This window comes from Fukomys damarensis, unplaced genomic scaffold (assembly GCF_012274545.1).
Source record: "Fukomys damarensis isolate Sample0158 unplaced genomic scaffold, DMR_v1.0_HiC HiC_scaffold_11, whole genome shotgun sequence".
Classification (NCBI taxonomy): Eukaryota; Metazoa; Chordata; class Mammalia; order Rodentia; family Bathyergidae; genus Fukomys; species Fukomys damarensis.
This window is the reverse complement of record NW_022900923.1, coordinates 35483389-35496085: the sequence shown is the minus strand read 5'-3', so window position 1 is coordinate 35496085 and position 12697 is coordinate 35483389. Positions and strand designations below refer to the sequence as shown.

Here is a 12697-nt window from a genome sequence, read left to right as displayed (position 1 = left end):
TCCTGCCTATGTCTTAACCTTGGACTTCTTCTCTTTATTGCTGGGAGTAAACAAATATCTGATGTTTAATCTACTCAGTCTGTGGGAATTTGCAAATTTGTTATGGCAAATATAGCAGACCCAGGAGATATCAGAAAAATATGTGGAAAAAAACCTGTCACCTACATAAGTAAATTAAGAATGTCTTTATTTTTATTTTTTTCAGCTTTAATTGAGTTTATTGGTACATTTTAGGGATACAGTACAGTTACATTCATTGTTGGGATCTTGTACCTCTACATGACAAGTCTTGATTCTCATTTTTTCCCCTTACCTCTGCCCTCCCTTCACCCCTCCTCCCCTCCCCATCTACAAACACTTTATTTCCATCTTTTCATTATCCCACATTTTTTTCTTTTCCCTTATTACCCTTCCCCTACCCATCACACCTTCCCTACACCTTTAACTCCTTTCTTCCCATTTCTAAATGTCAGTAATCTTATTAGGATATTATGTATTATTGCAGATTTTTTATATTAATAGAAAGAATTATCTTTTCATTTTCCCAGATTAAAATCTTAAGAGTAGAAACAACAGACTACATCCAAACTTTAATTTTTTTGAACTTCTCTTTTATACCTTACAAAGCCAGAAAAAATGTAAGCATGTATTTTCTATTTTGAAGGAAAAGCAATTATTACCATAATGCTTCCATTGTTCAGGCTCAAGTGATGGGCCAAAATTGAAGTCTTATTTAGATCTGGTAAAATCAATAATTTTTTAGCATTTTAGGGGAAATATTTGCATAAATATTTCCCTCACTATTTCCTCTTAGCTGTTTTGTCTACATAGATGACCCCATTCTGGCTTCTTATTCAAGTTTTCACTAACAAGCTTGTCTTAAAAAAAATTCAACCCCCAAAAAAAGAATTAAAAAAAAAAAAGAAAAAACCTCCTGATACCACAAAATTTATACCTTTAACTTACTTTGTTTTTATTGTGTGTTTAAAAACTTTCTATGAAGTAAATGTATTAGCCTTTTAATATATAGACATATAAGTACAAACGTTACATGTATGTGAATACACAAATATGTACATTATGTATTTATGTCTGTAAACTAGAAAAGAGGGAAAATGGAGTAAATAAAAAGGCATTTAATGAAAAGATAGCTATTTGCCATATTTACAGTATTTGTGCATTTATTAGAGTTTTCTTTCCCATTAAGTGTAGATAGAATCTATGAGATGTAATTTATATCAGTGTAAATAGTTGTTTTTCACATCCCAAGAAGACAGCATGCTTATTTTTAATAGTCTATGCTTTCACGGTGGTTTCTTCTACTGCAAGAACTTTTTGAAAACTAGCTTCTTCTTGAAGTTCTAAAAAACATCTCGGAGAAAAAGGAATCTAATTCTTCCATATATGGATCCACTATAGTCATGTACATTAAAGGTCAAATCCTTTAGTAACAAATGCTTGTGCAAAATTATCACCCACTTTCTCCTTTTGTGCATCATTTCGCCGACACCCGGAATTGAGTTACACTCATATTGCGTTTGTTTGTTTGGTTGGTTGGTTTTTTGAGACAGGGTCTCACTATGTAGTTGAGACTGACCTGGAACTCACTGTGTAGCCCAGGCTGGTCTCAAACTCACAGCGATTCTCCTGCCTCAGCCTCCCGAGTGCTGGGATTACAGGAGTACGCCACCACGTCCGGCTTCCGCATTGCGTTTTAAAAAGGTCAAACTTACGTACTGTAAAATTTGCTTATTGGCAGAAACCACTATTTTCTTAAGACTGAATTACTTCACTTCCTTGATCCTTTGTGTTTCCTCAGTAATGTGAAGCTCATTTAGAAATGTTTATGCAAACACATTTAAATACAAGAGGAAAGTCAATTATTATAAGAAACTTGAAGAGAGACGAGAAAAAGATAGCTCCTTCCAGGGTAAGAGATGGAGCCTGAGTCTCTAGAATGAAGATAAAATATGGGCTGTTTTAACTACAGGCTTGCCCCAGGCACTGTCTGGCGAGGAAGGGAGGTAAAAGGTCTTGGCAACGAGTGTGAAAAAGTCCCAAATTCTCTTTTCTCTATTTCATACTTCTTAAACATTAAACGGTGGAGATATTTGAACCTTAGAGTGCATCGAATTTCAAAAACTTAGAATGCTTATGAAGTCTCTTCTTATCAGGGGATAAATGCAGGGCCAGCAAGTTCATGCTGCAAAATTTCATGGAGAAAAAAATCCAAATCTTGTATGCCTTGAACAATCGATCCCTCTTTAACCTTTAACTGCTGGTCAGAAACTACATGTAATTCAATGTAATTGCAGCAGTGTATAAGATTGGATTTTTTCTTACCTTTTTATTATTTCATTTATTTTTCTTTTTGAGGGGCGAGGAGATGGAAGTTGAGGCAGGGAGGCAGAGGTGGAGAAGTAGGGAGTGCGGTGTTTAACAGACTCGGCTCTCCACAGTTTTGGGATTTTATTTATTTATTTATTTGTTTATTTATTTATTTATTTATTTATTTTCTCGCACCAGGGATGCAATTCAGGACCTTGTGCTCCCGAGGCAGGCGCGGTGGCACCGAGCTAAGGGCCTGGTCCTCAGCCCTCCACGTATGGGCATCACGACCCCCCTTCTCCATCTCACGGCTTCTGCAGGCACAAAGGGAGAAAGCAGCCATTTCCGTGGTCATTTATTAGAGGCTTATTTAAAAATGTCTTAGTTCACAATGCTGGTCATAAAATTGGCTTTTAAATGACACTATGATAACAAGTCATCCACAAACAGATATGACATCTTATAACGCCATAATAGCCCAGCGACCGAGGACTTGACAATAGATTCGGAGGGCTCTTTGGTGTTCTACGCAATACGGAGTTGCTGTCCCGAATGTTCTGGGTCCTCCCTGACGGAGATGAGACGCGCTGTGTGGTGAAGGGCTCTGTTTCGGTAGTTGCAGACCTTCTGTGAGTCAGAAAAAATGGATGTGATGACCTCCAGAAATGCCTTCAGGTCTTATAGTCTTAGGAAAACAAAAATATTGCACACAGCCAAATCTATGGCCCCAAATCAGCATTGTGAGTATACACACTTTCCACACTCACCGTTTTCATGCTATTTCCTATCATAAAATGCTAGATTGTTAGGTAATTTAATTTTTGTCTTGGCACAAACTATTTTATTTTGCTGGCAGCACGTTTTGGATTCATGGATATTACAGTCTGGAATTACCCAGTTTCTTTTTTTTTTTCAATATTAAAAAGCTATTTACTTTTTTCTTTGCAACAGCATGCCACGTTCCACTTTCCTCTCAGAGAATAAACAGCTACACACTTACACTTACCTGATGCCGATTATACTGTTTACACACAGCAGATGCTGACGTAGTTGTAAACTGACACATAAAAATTAAAATGCATTGCCACATGTTAGAGTTGTTGCTGGAGCTGTGCTGCTAAAATAAAATCTAATATTGAACACACCATATGTTACATTTGAATAAAATAAATGGGTGCTTAAAGAAAGGAAAGCATTTGTTTTCTAAATTATTTTCTTTATTAAAAGTATTACTTAGGTAGTTTTAATAGCAGCATACCCAGGAGTGGATCTAGATGAACTTTCCATGCCTTAGAATCTTTTCCTGAGCTTCTCTTCACTGCTTTCATGAATAGGTATGATAGCATTCTATTACAGCAAATTTTTTTTTCCCTTTTTTACCTGGGAGCAGTAGGAAATTAGGCAATATGCATAGCTGTCTTATTCTGTCTGTCTCTTTCACTGATTTAACTCAAACACCAAGAGGACTTTTTACTTACACTCTTCAAAATACGTGACAACTTCTTGTAATTCCTGTAATGTATCCTGTTAAAATATATAAAATAGAAATATGTTTCTCATTACAAAGGGACATAGTAAAAGGATTCAAGAATTAATGAAAACAATGAATAGTAGTCAGAATTCTGATCGCTGCACCCAATCCTAAGTTACCATGATACAAGAAGAATTGAGAGGTTAGAAAAGAATTGGAACAGGAAATACTGAAGTGCAACAGAGCCAATCTTAAGTCCTGTAGCTGCACATGTGACAGCCAGTGCGCCCGGTGACTGTGCGTGCTTTCCCTGCTGCTTGGATGGCCCCATCCTTGTGGCCTGGCTGTCTTTTTTTCTATCTATTGTCTGAATCCGTTCTCAGGCTGCAGCTAATCTTTGGTAGATGTTCCTGTCATCTTCAACTTCCTGGTGTCCCCTGTCCCTTTGGCTTCACGTCCCCGGCTTTATTCACTGCCTGTGGCTATTTGCCTGGTTTCTCTTGCCTTCCTTCGAAATCTGTGTAGGAGGATTCCTGACCCCACAGCTCCTGCATTTTACTGATCAGTAAAGCCAGCACCCTGTGGATGATACTCGGGTCTGCTGTCAGTGGAAGCAGTAGCCGGGCCCTCTTGGACCAAGTCTGCAGCAGTCTTTGAGTGCCTGGATTACTGGGCATGGTGAAATGAATCGCAGAGAATGGATTCCCTAGGAGGCATGCTTCGGCACGGTCCAGAAAACTTTCTTAAGTGAAAAGCATGCACTTCTGCACCCTTGAACCTTTGATGTGGGGTATTGCTAACTTCCGAAATGCCCTCGCGGTGTGCTTCTCCTTATCCTTCACAAAGTACCTCATTTCTTTTAATGTCACTAACACCTTTTTAGCCCCAAATTTACATGTGATTTTTGCTGTGCCAAAATAAATATATTTGTTCTTCTCTTTGCTTCCAATTTTTATTATAAATCTGACGGAACGCGGCCAGTAGTATCCATGCCATAGCCTGAGTGTTGGGTTGTCTTAAAATTTATTTAGTACACTGCCATTTTTTCATAGTCTTCCACAAAGTCTCAACACATGTGCAAACTATGAACACATTTTTCTGCAAGAACGTATCACACCTTGCCACTAGTCCAAATGCCAGTCAAGTACTTATTCCCAACAGAAACTTTTTGAGTCTGGTCCTTACAGCCCACATCCCTTGTAGCATTCTTTCTTACTGGCTCTGACCAGATCCACCTTCAGGGCCTGCTTACTACAATCTGAGGCTACTCTAGCCCACTTTTTCAAAAATTTCCCCAAAGCCTCCTTCAAAGAAGTTGCAAAATCTGTCAAACCACATGTACAGATAGAGCATCAGTAGTGACTTACTATTGGCACAGATTTTCTGTATTATGTTTCTGTTGCTAAGACAGAATATCAGACATGCACCATTTTAAAAAGGAGAGGTCTACCTTCCTCGCAGTTTAGAGGATCCAGTGAACATTTGGCAGGCATCAAGATAGGAAGATCCAGGTAGAAGAGTTTGATGAAGCAAAGCTTCTCAGATTATGTTCACTGGGAAACAAAGCAGGGAAGCAGTACAGGGTCATAGAGGTGTTAACTAAGGATCATATGCAATACCCATGCCCCAACCAGATACACCCAGAGTGTGCATTGCTAATTTACTAGGCTCTACTTCATGGAATCAGTATTGATGGTAACAAGTTTATTCAGTGATAATTTCCTTTTTAAATACTAGAATATAAGTAAAGAAGTTCTTACTATAAAGTTGAAATAAATAATACACCTAAATACTGCAGTCACACTACTTTCATCCAACTGCCACTGCCCACCCTAACGGTTTCTATTCCTAGTCATTTCCCCCTTACTGCCCCGTTAGTGCACTCATTAGCACTGTTCTCTAGCCATGCTCCACGGGAATACCTGAATGGACCCACATGGTTCACGCATCCAAGGTGAACTTACCAACTCACCAAATTACTGCTAAAATGGAATGACAGTGCAGCTTATCCTTACTGTGTTTTAAGAACACAGACTTGATTCCATTCCAGTAATGTAACACTACCCACCAGTGGCCATTTACATTTTGATTAAAATTAGGTAAAATTAAATTCCAGTTCCTAAATCACCTTAGTACATGTTTCAAGTACCTATTATGAACTTGGGATGAAAAGTTACCTTTTAAAATTTGGAACAGAACAGATATAGAACATTTAAGTCACTATGGAAATGTTAACTGGGCATTCACCACATACATACAAATCTCTTAAAGGAAAAACAATGTATTTGTTGTTTTTACATCAAGAACAAATGTATTTGAAAAATTCTGTGTGTTTCATTATTTTATTAAAGGCTTGTTAAATACAGATTCTTTTCAGGTTGTAATCTTAACCCAGTGATTCCCAGATTAATTGAACTAGGTATTCTTTTTTATATCCTGCTGCATTCAGGTAAAAACTAGTGTTCCATAGGACTCACTTTGAGGAAATCTGTATAGAGTATTTAAGAAATAATTTATTTCATTAAGTGCTAGTAAAAGAAACACTTGCATCACATGTATGATAAACTTACTGAAGATATAGAGGTTTAAATAGAAATATATCAGTGGTGTTTCTACCTATCTCAGAAATTCAAGGTCCCAAATTCGATCCCCAGTACTGCAAGAAAAAAAATATATAGATATATAAATCTTGGAATTTATGATAAGCTATTTTCCCCAATATATGCTCAGTAGTAGCACATAAGCAAACAAACAATAACTCTTAGATTTGTTTACAGGTACTTCAAAATGAAAGGCTTTTTTGTTTGTTTTTTAATGGGAGAGTAGTGAAAGCTTTGAAAGCCTTTACTTTAAATACAAAACTTAAGGAATTTTTGACTTTTCTAAAGTTTGTGGTCATGCATTCATGTGCATTCGGTTCAAGTCAGAAAAATTATGATTCAGTGTTCTAAAAAGTGATTCTTGAGCAAATTAATTACTTCAAAACTACACATATTCTAATGTGTATTTTATAAATAAATATATTGGATTTCCAAAATTTCATTGAGCTGTTTTATCACCAACTTGCTATGTTTTTTTTTTTTTTTTTTTTTTTTTTTTTTTTTTTTTTTTTTTTTTTTTTTTTTTTTTGGTACCGAGGATTGAACTCGGGTCCTTGCGCTTGCAAGGCAGGCTACCGAACCCCTGAACTAAATCCCCGGCCACTTTGTTATGCCTATTGAATTAAGCTAGTTAGCATTTCACTTCATTTTCCTAAATGCTAACATTTAATCAATACATTTATGGGATTATTTTTAGTCCATATATAACGTGATGAGTTGGTTTTCAAACACTGCTGATTATTTTGACGTTTTGAACATTAATTTCTTCAGCATTAATTCTTCAATGCAATCAAACTACTGGACTATTCTAAGTTCTCTGCCATCATAAAAACGTTGCCAAATATGTCCAAACTTATGTCAGCAGTAGATGATGAGATTGGGATAAAGCACAGCTATCAAATGTAGTCTATTGTCTGTCAATTGTAGACTTTAAATTATAAAATTGTATCACATTAAATGAATTTTCTCTTATAGAAAGAAAAGTTACAAAACATTCATAAAAAACAAGGGCAAATTCAAGACCAAAGGGAAGGAGAAGTCTTTACTGTGATATAAAGACAGAAGAGTCAACCCCTCCTTGATAAGGTTAGCATTTCCGGAGAAGCAGTAAGACAGCCTGTGAGCATGTAGTGAATACATAAAACCCAGTCTTTTGGTGCATACATAAAGCCTGTCAGAAATCAGAAGATGGTAACAAAATTTTGCCCTTTCTGGCTGACATAAGAATCATTATGAATAGCTAACAACTTGAAAATATTATAAGAAATGGTAAATACACAGCATATTTTAAAATTTTTGCCAGAATACAAAGCTACCTGTGATAAGAACTTTGACTTTACCCTTGAGCTTCACCTATAGAGAGGAGCTAAAGATGAAATACAATTAAATTGATTTGAATGTACTCCATTGTATGCAAACAAAGGTAAGGCAGCGTAAGTCTAAACTAATTGAAAGACATATGAGTCAGAAAGAAAATCTTTTAGTGATAAAAATAAACTGTAAGAAGCTTTTCTCAATTTATGTTGGGCAGAAAATATGTCACTTGCATAACTCTAGATCATGAAAAGAGTTATGGGCATTTCCTTTTATTTATTATTAACTTTTCATTTAAAAAGGTAATATTACTTTGTTATATAAAATGGAGTGTGGATATATGACCAAGAAAAATGAATAAAGAAAAACTTATTCATGTGATATTGTAAATATCTTCTACATGTTTCCAGATATTTTTAGTTTATTCAATAAGTGAAGTGGGATAGACTATTTCAGATTTTTATCAACTCACTTAATTTCCTCAGGCCAGGCATCAGCTCCTGTGTGTACACATGCTTTCGTTTGTCAGCCTGTAAGTGGATTGTCATTGCTACAGGACATCTTTGTCTTTTTCTGGACCTTTCTTTCTTTCTTTCTTTCTTTCTTCTTTTTTGGTGCTGGGGATTGAACTTGGGACCTTGCACTTGCAAGGCAGGTGGCGGAACCACTGAGCTAAGCCTCCGGCCCCTTCCTCTAGATATTTAAATGATTATGTTCTATTATCTTAGTTGAATGCTGAAGTAACCCTGTTAAAATTAATCTTTATTCATTTGACAAAACAATGATTAAAAAATGATATTGACTAACCATTTTACGTTATTTCCACTTTATCTTGATTTGCTCACTTTCAAGTTCTAGCTACATGTATGTTTAATAAACTGACATTTATTTTTATGTTGCCTTGTACTTTTTTTTCTGGTTGTCTGCATTTTCTCTCCTCAATTAATATGCAAATTTTTCATATTTGTGGCTACAGTTCCATTAATTTTCAATTGGAAAACACCAGAAAATAATAAGCATTTGTTTTTATAATGAATGGTTATTGAGCACCTATAATACGTAAGAGATACTAAATCTTTACTGCAAGTATAAATTAAAGATTATTGATAGTTGCTTTTGAAAGTCATATTTCTTAGATGTAATGTAGATATGGTCATCAGAATTTAAAATTATAACAAAAATTTCAGAGTTTTTAGGCAGCATTTATAATAAATGTTTCCTGAGAATTTCCAGAACACCACTTTGGAGCTAACCCCCAAGTATATTTTTTTACTGCTACACATTTTATTTAACTGATATTTCAATTTTAATAACTTTTGACCTTTTCTTCCACACAGAAAGACACACTATAAACACTTATATTAAATCTCTTCTCTCTCTCAATTTTAGACTTGAGAAGATAACCTCAGAATTGAAATTCAGAACTGGCACCCCATGACCCCTACTTCTTACTATTTATGTTCTTCTGCTCCCTTTTTTTCTCATGAGGTCTTTATTGCAAAGAACAGAGAAAAGCTTCTGTCCACCCTCTAGTAGGGAACAGAAGTCTAATCCAGGAGAAGCTGAACCCGGTAAACAATTACTTGGTTAAGTTTGGAAGCAAATTCACCTTAATTAGGTACCTGGATTGGAGCTTTGTTGAGAAACCTCAAAGCAAAGGTTTCATCTAAGATGCCCATGTGTTATGATCCACAGAAATTGTCAGATAATAAATATTTGTTGTTTTTAAGTGATTATATTTTAGGGTATCATGATCTTTAATGTATTTATAATTATGATAATACAAATAAGTATCTCTGTACAGAAGAATACAGTGATGATGACAATAATATATCTACATTAACCAACACACAGAAAAAAATATATATATATATAATGGGGGAATTATTACCAATCCTATAAAATTGAGTAAAACTGTGTAAAAGACCAAATTCAATACTATACACTATTCCAGAGTTGAAAATGGGTTAGTGCTTTGGTGAATTTAGCTGTTCCCTATTCATCTATGGTCATGAGGTCTTTGGGCTTTTAAAAAAATTTTAAGCCTATGTAAGAAACATATAAATCACTCTTTATGAAAAATGTGACTGTCTTGAGCAAGATATTGTTGCAAAAATACAACATGGTGTAAAGATCTGGTGGGGACTATCAAATATAGTATTCAAATTCCTGATTATGTTTTTTTTTTCTTTCCAGTATTCCTGTACATGTTCAAAATTCATCTTGAAATATCATCAAAATAACTTAACTTAGACACTCCACCAAATCTGACCCTAGAAAATAGACTTAAATCAATATCAACAGACATGAGAGGAACAGCGTCCCTTGACATTCTGAAAGATTTTTCTCAGAAATATTTAATCTTTCCAACGATTAGCTGAAGAACAAATGCACTGTGTATGACTTTTATTTTCAGCACCAAGATCTGACTCAACAGCTTCTCATCAGTCCTGAAATATGGCTATAGTTAAGTTTGGTCTTTCCAAATTGATGTGAATTTTGTAAATTTCAGGTCTTCAGTATTTCTTAAATTTCAAATGCAAGTGAAATCTAAAAATGTAAGTATTTAAGTATGTAACTACAGTTTTATTTCTCATTTATTTCAGAGTATTTTTAAATTTAGTCTATTGCTGCTCTTTGTCTACCAATGAAGATAGGAACTATCATTTAGGTATTGCTGTCATTTTCACATTATATTTAAAATACAAGTCCTAAAAATTAGCAATTGCTTTCATTTATTTTAGTATTTTTGTTTGCTGTTCATTGTTTCTAGTGTATCTCTTCAGGCTTTATACTTCCCCCTTAAAGTGCAAAGCAAAAGCTCAATATAAAATCAATGGGAAAATTTCATTTAATAGGCAACTTCTGATATCAAGGCAACAATGTAGTTTTATATAATATTTATTTATATGCCCATTGCATTGAATACAGTAACTATAAAAAAGAATAAAGAGATAAAATACATTTTAAATCCAAAGTTTATAATTTCTATTATTCTTTTGAGTTCTATGACTAACTAAACACATTTAGAATTTTTATTTATTTTTATCACGAAAGTATTAAATTCAAATCTACATAAGGGCAAGTTCTTTTAAAACGTAATTATAAACATTTCTACGAAGTGTCACTTATTAGTCTACTGAAGAGAACTGAACTAAGATGTAACTAGTTCAAAGTAATAATTTTTCACAAAAGAAGATAAAAGACAATATAAAGAAAGGACATGAAAATGTTAAATTTGGCGAATCTTGAGAAAAAGATTAAGGAGTCATATGTACTCTTAGAATCATAAGTAGAAAGAGAATAAAAACAGAAAAATTCAGAATAAATAAAGTTAGAAGGCAAATATTGGAGTAAAGAAATATAGAAATTGGTTATTAAGTCTAGAAGACTTTTGGTGGAGTTCTTACAGTCTGCAAATAATGGCAATTTGACTTCTTTATTTCCTGTCTCTATTCCTTTTATTTCTTTCTCTTGTCTAATTGTTTTGGCTAATGTTTCCAAAACTATACTTAACAGGAGTGGTAATAGTGGACCTTGTCTTACTCCTGATTTTAGTGAGAAGAATTTCAGTTTTTGACCATTTAGTATGATATTGGCTGTTGGTTTTTCATTGATGGCTTTTATCAGATTAAGGTAGAGACTATCTATTCCAATTTTTTGTAGGGTCTTCATCATGCATATGTGTTTGATTTTATTAAATGATTTTTCTGCATCTATTAAGATGATCATAAGGCTTTTGTCCCTGGCTCTATTAATATAGTGTATTACATTTACTGATTTGCATATGTTGAACCATCCCTGCATTCCTGAGATGAATCCCACTTGGTCAGGGTATATGAAATCAATGAAATCTACAAAAACTGTGGAAAATGTCAGTGTTTAATTAATTCAGACATAGGCCTGGTTAGGGTTATGAAGAGAAGATTATTGTTACAGAACAGTCACAAATAAATGGAGGTAAGAACGATTGGGTAGGATGAATGTAGATCAAATATAAGACCTCTTCTGGAAGAAGTCCACACATATCCTGAAGTTACACAGATCATGTTAATCATAGTAATAGTGGGGAATTTGATCCAGTACAAATGAAAGTGGTCATTCGCATATCTGAAAAGTACAGGATCCAAAGGAATCCTTTTTCTAAAAAAGGAACTCATATTTTGAGGACAGAATAGGCACTTATGAGAAGTAATTTTTAGCAAGAAAAATAGTTATCAACTGCTATCTGCAGTATTCTCATAGGAAACAGAATAATAATATCCCCTGTAAAAACTGTTTATAAATCATTACGTGGTAGAAAGACATATATAAGGCAATTTAAGAAACAAGAAGAAAATATTCTAGAATGAGGTGAATGGCAAAGAACGATGAGCTGTGTAAAACAGTATTCCCTGAAAGCACGCATGAGGAAAATACAAGGAGGAGGACGGGGACACTGTGGAGTCACAAACATAAACACAGTCATATCAGGTGCAGAGGCATGTGCAGTCCCAGTGGGATTTGCTTTTGAATGAGTGGTTATGATGAGTGGAGAGAACAGTGTGGTAGAAATAAGTGAATAAAATATCTAGTAAAATTCAGATATGAAAATACTTCCTAGCTGAAACGGTTAAAAGCAATGCCTGGTTTCAGAAGCGAGGTAGCCGTCTACGTTTGTAATGCAGTAATTAATTTGTAGTTACATCATTCTGTAGTTTGAAGTCATTTTAAAATCAAAAAAGAATATTAGCACTTAGACCATAAAGTACCAGTAGATTATTGCTTTTCCTTGAGTCACGAGAAGAAGCAAAATAAGACACAAACTTATAGTGTATAAAAATCCGTCAGAGAGTAAAGGGCACAATGAAACCAAAATATATTAAATTACACACAGTGTCCAAGCCATTTTGGAAGAGAGATTATATTCTCAATTGCTGTCAACCCTGAAAAAACAGCAGATTCAAGGTAGAAATGGACTCTTTCGAGAGGTATGGAGAAACCA

General features: G+C 34.6%; 1 long non-coding RNA gene across 1 annotated transcript; it reads left to right on the top strand.

Annotated features, from left to right (window-relative positions):
- The first annotated feature begins 2869 nt into the window (after positions 1–2869).
- On the top strand, positions 2870–9985 carry LOC104862868. The gene is made up of 3 exons (XR_780437.1): positions 2870–3068; positions 7375–7485; positions 9910–9985. It is a non-coding gene; the product is annotated as an uncharacterized LOC104862868 (long non-coding RNA).
- The last annotated feature ends 2712 nt before the right edge of the window (positions 9986–12697 follow it).